We start from the raw sequence: 10,535 nt of genomic DNA, 5'->3' as shown, positions 1-10,535 counted from the left end.
GCTGTTATGTTAAACTTATATTAAAGTTTTTCTTCATTACCCATTCAAGCCGTCTCCAGCCATTATTAGTTCCTGCTTAGTTTGGAAGGGCGGCCTGGTCTGGGTAGTGACTGGGTGGTATGAAGCACATTCCACTTCTTAATGATGGACTTCACCGTACTCAAAGGGATAACCAGCGACTTTGAAGTTTTTTGTAACGTCTCCAAATCCGTGATTTTCTACCACTTTATCCCTGACTTGTTTGGAAAGCTCTTTGGTTTTTATGGTTGGTTTGTCGTATCACTATGTGAGTTGAGGCTTGAATAGATGCATTTATCTGAAGTCAAGCTAAACCACTTTGATTACACCCAGACAGAAACCATTACATTAGTTTTGTGACGTTTGAAACTAATATTTTGCGCCTGAACTGATTTAGGGTAGCCGTAGCAAAGGGGTTGAATACTTATTCAGTTGAGAATATTCTAATTTTCTTTGAAAATCTAACTCACTTACATAATATCAGCGTTTTTTAGCTTTATCAATTTGGAGTAGATTGTGTAGATTCTGAATATAAAGCCCCATTTGAAAGTTTCATAATTACAAGCTCAAATGGCAACAAATTGTGAAACGTTGCAGGGGGTGAATACTTTTGCAAGGTATTGTATTTCAGCTGTACCAAATATTGTCATTTTCTTGTGAAGATGCTAACAACTTCATCTGATGTCAGTGCATTTATTTCTCCTGGACGACTAAATCTTCCATTGTCACTTGGAGGCATTTTATGCTCATTGGTATTTCCAGTCATTAATGAGTTTGGGCACTATTCGTTTGTGACCGCTTCAGACTCTTATGGAGATTGCCCCAGTTGGTTTCAGGATACCCAGATGTCTCATTACCATGGTAGCTGCGTCTGATGGTCATCTTCTCGTGCAAGCCCGAGATAATCATAGGAGACGAGCAATTTCTACAGCTTAGGAAGTTCCTAGCTGCAGCTCTACTTTCTGCTAAACAGAGAACACGGACATGAATTTTGCATCGGCAGCAAAAAGCCTTAGAACAGGAAGTTTTCTCCTAGATCATGTCACATCCTCAGATTGTGTTCACACTTCATTTGCTATTTTCTTCTTTTGCAGTACAGAAATATGTATTCTTTTAAACGACTCTGCCATTTCAGTGAGTTATAGACAAAATCAGAAAATCAGTGACACAAAATTTTCTTCGTTTATAATTGTAAATCAATAACATAGTCATATTTTGGCGTTCTCGAGTGAAACTCTAACTGACATGAGAGTATTTAGACCGTAATAAGAGGAGGTTCATAGGAAATGTACGCAGAAAGTAAATACTTCACATATGACAAAAAAAGAGACTGGCATAGCTGCTTGACATTGAAGTAATGAAATACTTTATTGATAAACAAAACAACAAATTAAGCATAGTTGCAAAACATTGGATTTCTGCTATACCTGTTTCGCTATTAAAGAGTGCAAAGGAGCACATTTAAACGAAATCCATATCTTGTTCAAAATTGTTTGTCTTTTCACCAAGCACTGCATTATTACTTAGTTCAGTATCTAATTACTTCTAAAATGCTCTATGCTTTTTTTTTTTTTAAACAACGCACTCTATCTCTAAAGCTGCTATGTTGGAAGCAAATACTTACGATATTAACATGATCTCATGTAGACTTGTTTGACTTTTTTACTTTAATTTCATGGTATAAACGAAAAAAGAAAGTTCACATTTTAGAACGATAAATACAAAATAGAATGATCCACAATAAGAGTAGATAGAGTGTATAAAGAAGGGAGCTTGGGTTTGACAAAAACTTGATATTATGACACATTCCAAAGCTTGCGTTGCGTAATCTAGGTTGAACAAAATAAAATAGTACATCAATTTAAAGCTTTTAATGTACCGGATAATTGGTTACGATGTGTACTTGTTTTTGATATGTTTGTTGGAGCCCAGTAATACGGTGATCATTAAGACATTCATTTTGATTTTTGTCTCTGCTTTCGCCGGTATGATTGTGAAACTTAACTTATAAATGCAATGTCATCTATTTATCAACATGCTGAACACGCTGACTCAGTTTTATCTAAAGTTAAGTGTAAAACTGCAACTTTAAGGTAAGTTACACGATAGTATAATTATGATAAACGTACTTGTATTTACTACACGTGATAACCAGTCTTAGGTCGTTATTCAAGGACGTGTTATGTATTTTATTCGAAGTTGACTGGAGTTGTTCGGCACATAATTGAGAAGATGAAATTAGTTTTTTTCTCACGGCACTCTCTCTATAAGGTACGTTTATCCTTTTCGTACATTAAGTAATCCTTGGTGTTTAACAGGGAAATTTGATGTTTTTAGTTATTTAATTTTGTGTAAACAGAATGATAAAATATGAAAACTCTAGTAATATGATTTTAAATACAATTTGTTTGTTTTGTTTTTAAAGCAAAACCACATTGGACCATCTACTGTGTCCACAGCGGGGAACACAACTATGGATTTTAGCATTGTAAGTCCGCAAACTTACCGCTTTCCCACTGGGGAAATCTGAATACAGAAATAAACAATAATTTGCCACTTGTAAAAAAAATAATTTGCTATGTTTCAGTATCAGAATTATGAGGGATAAGTATTAAAATCTCTGATAAGCAATTTCAATTAAAATATTTAAAGTGAAAATACCCAGTATTTTGTAAGTTAATTAATATAAGTTTACACAGTACTCTGTAATCGAATTGAAAGATATGTTGTTTTTCTCTATGTTATGAGCGTTACAAAAAAATCGTGTGTTTTGAGAAATAAATGGTATTTTATGGAATAACAGTTTCCTTCTGATATGTGTCCTAAATAAAAACACAGCTTCTGGGAGAAACTTGCGAATTTCTTTTCAGTTACAATAAAAACGGTTTATATTGTAGAATATTGAAAATTGTATACGTAATCGTCTTAATTTAATAAATAACTTTGTAATTGTTTGAACAAAACACAGTCATGAATTTTATATTTTAAGAGTTTTAAACAGAAACTTAGCTGTATATTCAATAAAAATTACAAATTACTAATGCTTGTTTAGATGAGCGATTTAGACTCAAACCAGTATTAGGTATTTAAATCTACTCGATCAGTGTTTGAAATGGGTCGGTACTTGCCGGTACTGCAAGAGTTGCGTACCAGCACTTCTCATCATAGCTAAAGATATGTATCAAAGTTCGAACGCCACTTTTTTCGTCCCCTTTATCCCAATTTTTTTGCGTACCAGCACTTTTTTGCCAATTGAAGCACTGTCGATCATAATTTACACAATTTTATTGTTTGTAGAAAGGGATAAAATATGGATTAACCTCAATTTTCGGTTTTATCAGCACACTTTTTCTAGGGCGAATTTTACAAAGAATGTTGTATTGTGATTGCACACCTTGTATACAACGCAAGTTTACACAATATGACGTCATACTGCAGTGACGTATTCTGGACCGTATATTTTATTCAGCTGCTTGTGTATATGAAACTAACTGACTTCAGCATTTGTTATCATACAGTATAAAAACATCATATCGGGATGATAATTTCTATGCATTACACAACTGAGTGTTCACTGTAAATAGTAGAGAATTAGTCATATTTCAACCAGTCATGGAGGCAGCTTGTGTGACTTACCAACTTGACTTTTACGTGTATATTTATAATACCCTCCATCAAGTAACTTTAATAATAAAGTTAATTATTGTTTTAGTTGTTTTTGTTATTAATACCTCTGAGCAGGATAATTATCCAACTACTAACTTTATTTTCTTGCTACAGAAGTAAACATCAGTATTTAGTCTAAATGATGTTTGGAGTCAGAATTTGGTTTTTGGTAAAAAAAAAAAAGCGGACTACGAGAAAAATTATTATATTTTAACAACACAAATTCTGTATGTTCAGGTTAATATGATTACTATATATTTCATTGTTTTCGTTAACTAGACTTCTAATTCCTGAGCACACAACTCATCAGCGCAATGTGCTTATGTGCAAAATTTGAGTGATACTCAATATGTAATGCGTAAAACGGCCTCTGGTAAGAAAATTAACAAGTTTTATAAATTGTAAAACCCTGTTTGAAATACAAAAGTAAAGTTAAAAGTAAAAAGATTTACTATAATTTGTAACTATTATAATTCATTTGATATAAATTTGAAAGTCTTCAATAAATTTGATAGCACTAAATATCCTTATCAAGGCAGTTAGTACTATGGCCATTAATCTGGTCATATAATAATGCTGAAATTGGAAAGTTTGTTTGTTTTAGAGCAAAGTCACATTGGGCTATCTGCTGTGTTGACTGCAAGGAATTGAACTCTGGATTCTAGTGTTGTAAATCCGTAAACTTACTGCTGCTCTACCAGGGGACAAAATTTGAAATAATTTTAACTTCATATCGTTCATTTCGCTTTTTATATACTTCACTTACTGATTAGCTTAGGGGTTAGCGTGTTGATCTGTGTTTCCTAAGATTAATGCACTGGACTTTCAGCTGAGGGGTATTTTAATCCTGGCAGTCAATCCCACTTTTCGGTTAATAATAACCATGTAGGCTGCGAGTGCCTCTGAATGGTTGCCTTTCCTCTGGTCAGCAGTTCTAAATTAGAGATAAATATGCCTGAATTTTAGAGTCTTTTACCTGTTTATGTAATCCATTTTTCACATAAGTTGCTGCTCAGGCTGAAAATGTCAAAAGTCATCATACTGTATTTCCAGTTGAAATTAATGTGTAGTTTTGTTTGTGTATAATGCTAAAATCTACTATATATTGTTTTTACTTATAAAAACAAAACAAAATAATATTATTTATTAAGTATCATATCGCCATACAAAATATAAATATCATTATATTTGTGTTGTTATCAAAATATATTTTTACACAGTTATACAGTTCGTATTAAGCTGTTTCTTTTTAGCTGTTTTACTACTCCATTCTGCTGATTTATACAGAATGATGCTAAACTTGTGACTATGTTAAAGAAGTCAGATATGTGAGAACTTTCATCAACAAAGTGATGGTGCTTGAATTTTAAAACTAATGCTACCTATATGTCCGGAGTTCCTGCTGTACAAGCTCATTGTAAAAGTTGAAACAAATTAAAGTATCACATATATAGACATAAACTAACTAGTTTGTATCATAACGTGACAAATTAAAATATCTCCAATAGGATTAAAACAAGTTAGTTTGTAATGAGGACGTAAGGAATTAAATATCATGTATACGATTACACTGGGTAGTTTGTATCATGACTTGACGAATTAAAACAACATATATGTGTCTAAACTGACTAGTTTGCATCATGACATAAAGAGTTAAATATCACATATACGACTAAACTGGTTAGTTTGCATCATGATGTGAGGAACTAAAGTATCGCATATAGGACTAAACAGGCTAGCTTATATTATGGCATAAAGAATTAAAACATCATATATAGTCCTAAACTGGGTAGTTTGTATCCTGTCACGAGGAATTAAAGTATCACATATAGGTATAAGCTGACGTGTTTGTATCACGACATGAGGAATTATGATATCACATATAGGACTAAATTGGCTAGTTTATGTCATGACATGAAGAATTAAAAATCACATATAATTATAAGCTGGCTAGTTGGTACTATGACGCGAGGAATTAAAATATCACATATAGGACTAAACTGAGTACTTTTTTTATCATGGCACAGGAATTAGAACATACAAATAGATCTAAACTGGGTAGTTTGTATCCTGACGTGGAGAATTAAAACATCACATATTCGACTAAACGGGCTAATTTGTATCATGATACAAGGAGTTGAACATCATACATAAGACTAAACTGCCTAGTTTGGTACACACCAGCTTGTTATAATTTCTAATGTCATGGTACACACTAGCTTGTTATAATTTCTCGTGTCATGGTACACACCAGCTTGTTATAATTTCTAATGTCATGGTACACACTATCATGTTATAATTTCTCGTGTCATGGTACACACTAGCTTGTTATAATTTCTCGTGTCATGGTACAAACTAGCTTGTTATAATTTCGCGTGTCATGATACAGACTAGCTTGTTATAATTTCTCGTGTCATGGTACACACTAGTCACTTTAGTCGTATATATGATGTTTGACTCCTCATGTCATGATCCGTCATGGTACACACTAGCTTGTTATAATTTCTCGTGTCATATTAGAAATTATAACAAGCTAGTGTGTATCATGCCGAGCAGAATTAAAATATCACATTTGAAACTAAACCGACCGGTTTGTATTTAGACGCACACATGTCCATATAAGGTAAAATATAGTTGGATAGTTTCAGTTTTCATGACCACAAATTCATAGATAGGAACGTGCACTGAGACTGTTTTTTAACAAACACATCAAGACACCTGTTACTTCTATCAACAACTCTAAAATTTGTTCAAACTCTGCGTGTTTCCTACTTTTTGTCCTCTCGCCAGCATCTAGGAAAACTTTGTGATATGATACATCAAACTGTTTGCATTCACGCAGATTCATTAACACAGTTTTTGTAATTAGTTACATTTTGAGTGAGTCAAAATAAGACTCAATTCACGAATTCCTTTTCAGGGACTCTGGTAACTTACTATATTTTAGCAAGCTGCTCATAAAAATTTCATTGTGACGTCATAGTGGGTAAAACTATTGTACATATGAGTATAATAACATATTACCTTTATTTCTTAAATATGTAATAAAAAGTCTGCATGATCAAAAATGTAGGCTTAGTTTAACATATATGATATCACATAAAGGACTGACTGAACTGGCTAGAGTGTATCATAACACAAGAAATTAAAATATCATATATAGGACAATACTGGCTAGTTTGTATTATGTCGTGAGGAATGAAAACATCAGATGTTAGGACAGTAAATCAACATGTAAAAAGAACAGTTTCTGTTACTTCTTAAAAGGAAGATTTTCTCACTAGAACTACTGCAGTGAAGACTTCCAATAGAAACGGGTCAGATACTTTTATAGCAATAATTTATTGTCATGAATTATAGACATTTAGACGGTCCCATACTCCCCTGTTTTGTTCTGGTTAATGATCAGAGACACAAAACTGAAAGTCAGGAACTTAGCAATTGAAAAAAAAAGAAACATCAAACGTTACGCAAGACGATATCAATAGCACATTATTCAAATCAATGATTTTTATTGCAGTATTTGTGGGACGTGGATAACAAAAGTGTGAGTTTTATCACTATTTACTTAACAATGTAGGACTGCTGTTAAAAGTAGTTCTATTTGAAAGTACAAAAGTGCTGTATGGATATTATATCACATTTTCTTCTAATGTTTGGAAACATTCATTTGAAGATTCGTTGCAAACATATTATTGCACTTCATAATAAAATTCTTAACTTATGAGATAAAATATTCGGCACCCGACAAGTGAAAATGGATTTTCACGGGACACTTCCATTTCAACCCCACAAGGCCACGACTATCTAATTCTTGAGGATTAGATCTATCGATCCCCACCCTTTCTTCAGTATTGGATTCTTCGATTCCAATTTTGTTGTTGTTTTTTACCAAGCGAGGAGAACAGGAATTATTTAATTTCCGAGCACCCCTGTTCTTCAGTCTCGAATATCTACCAAGATGATGATGGCGATAATATGAGATAAAGTTTTATAAGTGAAAAAAAAAAAAAAAAAAACCCAAAAAAAAAAAAATGGGCACCCAAAAAATTACACTAAAATTGTTTCAAAATTATAATCAAAGAAAAAAAAAATTGAAAACCTTGACAAGAAGAACCAACAGTGATATATGTTATCAACTAATTTGATAATATTACTATAGAAATCAAAATGGTCTTAACAAATATCTGGACTCTTACTTTTCAACCAGAATTGTTCATAAATCAGACCGTATACCATAGAAAACTTTGTAAAAATCAGAATTCATGTTTTTAAATAATTAGTATCAGATATTTTACATGAAAAACCTATTAGGCTCATAATAGTAACAACGTAACAATGCCAACCGATCATCTTTATCATTCAAAATAAAATAAATAAATAAATGATATTAATATAACATTATTTTGTGTTAAAATGAATAAATAATTCAATATTAATAAAAATCATAAATCTAAATCTTACAGTAATGACTGAAATAAAATTTTAAAAAAATTACAGTTCTCTAACATAATTACTTCTACTATAAGTTCATCTGTTGATGAGGAGTAGAATAAAGGTTTGTAATAACCTTAAACAGTTGTTAAATAGTAAACTTTCAAACCATAACTCAGAAAGGCCCCCAGTAGCACAGCGATATGTCTGCGGACTTACAACGCTAGAATCCGAGTTTCGAAACCCGTGGTGGGCAGAGCACAGGTAGCCTATTGTGTAGTTCTGTGCTTAATTACAAATAAAACAAAACTCAGAAAGACTAAATATTTACATCAGTACTCTTTCGTGATTCTAAGAATTCACGCGGGATCTAAAAATGATGACCTAGACCAGTGATCGGCAACCTATGACCCGCGGCAATAATTTGGCTGACCCGCCAAAAGTTGGCTTCACCATTGCAACCCGTAAGGGCACAATCATTGTTCAGTTCAAGTTTCTCGGCTATGTGAGAAGAACAACGATATTAAGGGAAAGAGTCACGGTTACGGAGAATTTTAAGATCAATTTCAGGGGAAAATATCGAACTATTAATTTTTTGTATGTAAATAAACATACACATTTCAAATACGTGTACCGGTATTAATAATTATATGATTATCACTGACACAACACAATGCAAAATTTTCCGAAAAAAAAAAAATTGACCCGCGATCAAAAAAAGTTGCCGACCACTGACCTAGACAATAAAAAACTCGATAACCTGAAAAACTACGGAAGATATATTTTTCTTCTTCAGGAGTGAATAATCAGAATTATGATTTACTTCAATCACGTTTAAAGAACTGAGTTAAAAATTGGATCAATTATTTATCTTTTCATGCCTGTAAAACTGATATATTTAGGCTTCATAATGTCTAAACATTAGACGCGTATGAATCATTTCAGTCTATAAACAATAATTTTTCGAAGAAAAATGGTGGATTACATGTAGTAGATGTAAGCACATGCCAATACCGATATGTGTGTGGTGTAACCTAAAACTCTAAAAACAGTTTATACCACATCATTCTCTATAGGTCCATAGTAAGAATAATGTATAACAGCATTTTAACAAGACACTGGATTTGGCATTAACTGCGGTATTAGGCAAAGGTGTTTGTTTTTTTGTGTTGTTATTCGTTTTGGTCCAGTCTAACTCATGCGTAATAATAACACCATGGTTGCCATGATATGCTATTGAACATTTTATGAGTTTTGTGACACTTTTAATTTAGTCTTAATTTCATGCATATGATTGTAAACGGCGCGACTAAAGAAGGAGGACGTTGAAAAGTTAAGCTCTTATCGGTTTCTAAAAGTTATTTAATATTAATATTATAATTTGTAGTAATTTGGGTTAAATAACTCAATGATAACTAGATGTAGTAAGACTGGTAAATAAAAGTAAAATGGTCAAAGTTTAACGTAGAGTTTAGTGGTATGAATTTTACTACAACGTTAAAATAGGCTTAGTTTGTGTAACGGTACTTTAGGCTTAGGTATATTTAACTTACTGGTAAATTGTAAAACAGGATAAATACATTGTTTTATTAAACAAATACAATCTAAAACTAGTTTATTGTTTTTTCGTGTTTTAAAGATTAACTTGTTTACTTGAACCTCGATACATTAGTTTCAATTCAGCTAATACTAGATATAGGTAAGTTATAATATAAATCAGGCTAAATACATTTTATTATTAACATTACATATATTGTTCTACTAAATTATTAAGCTCTATTTCTAAGTTCTATATAATTAAAGATAGACTTTGTTGTTTAGTGTGAAGACAAAGAAGTGATAAAAATAATTGGTTCTTAAACGTTAGGCTTAACAGTAACAGTGTTAACAATAGGCTACTGGTACATGGTATTGAGTATTTATTTTTATGCTATAACTATAAGTATAAATACAATGGTTAAGACTAGTGTAGGAGTTAAGCGTTCACAGTTGTTTAGGTGTAATGGGTGCAATGAGTGAGTTTGATTTGGGAACTCCAGACTGGCATGTACTTTTAAGGAAGCTAGTAGTGAACATGTACAATTTGTTAGTAAGTTGGAAAAGTTTGAAGCTATGCTAATTAAAGTAGAGGCAATAGATAAAGAGACGGTGTAGACTGTGGGAAATGGTGGCAGAATTTCAGGAAGAGCTTAGGCTTTTACATGCAAGGGATACATTAGCTAATAATGACTTTCAGGAAGTTAGAAAGAGTACTATTAGAGTAAAAAGTAGTTAATTTAGCTATAATGAGCCTATTCTGTTGAACAACATATTTCAGCCCTTGGCTTTTGCAGATGAAGTATTAGAGGGAATGAAAACAAAAGGGTAAGAGAAGGATGTGGATGATAAGGAGGTTATAATTATAGGTGATTATATGA

General features: G+C 32.3%; 1 long non-coding RNA gene across 3 annotated transcripts in view; it reads left to right on the top strand.

Moving 5' to 3' along the window:
- The first annotated feature begins 9,029 nt into the window (after positions 1–9,029).
- The window catches only part of LOC106457432, a 13,104-nt gene continuing 11,598 nt past the window's right edge, over positions 9,030–10,535 (top strand). Inside the window, exon 1 of one of the 3 annotated variants that reach the window (XR_002610178.1) lies at positions 9,030–9,114. This is a non-coding gene — a long non-coding RNA (uncharacterized LOC106457432). Of the gene's footprint in view, positions 9,115–9,227; positions 9,451–9,734; positions 9,818–10,535 lie in introns of those variants that run through there. The other 2 variants (XR_002610177.1, XR_002610179.1) reach the window with 2 other exon arrangements.

This window comes from Limulus polyphemus, unplaced genomic scaffold (genome assembly GCF_000517525.1).
Source record: "Limulus polyphemus unplaced genomic scaffold, Limulus_polyphemus-2.1.2 Scaffold16, whole genome shotgun sequence".
NCBI classification, from domain to species: domain Eukaryota; kingdom Metazoa; phylum Arthropoda; class Merostomata; order Xiphosura; family Limulidae; genus Limulus; species Limulus polyphemus.
Note: the sequence above shows the minus strand (reverse complement) of the source record. Positions and strands in the feature narration are given on the sequence as shown.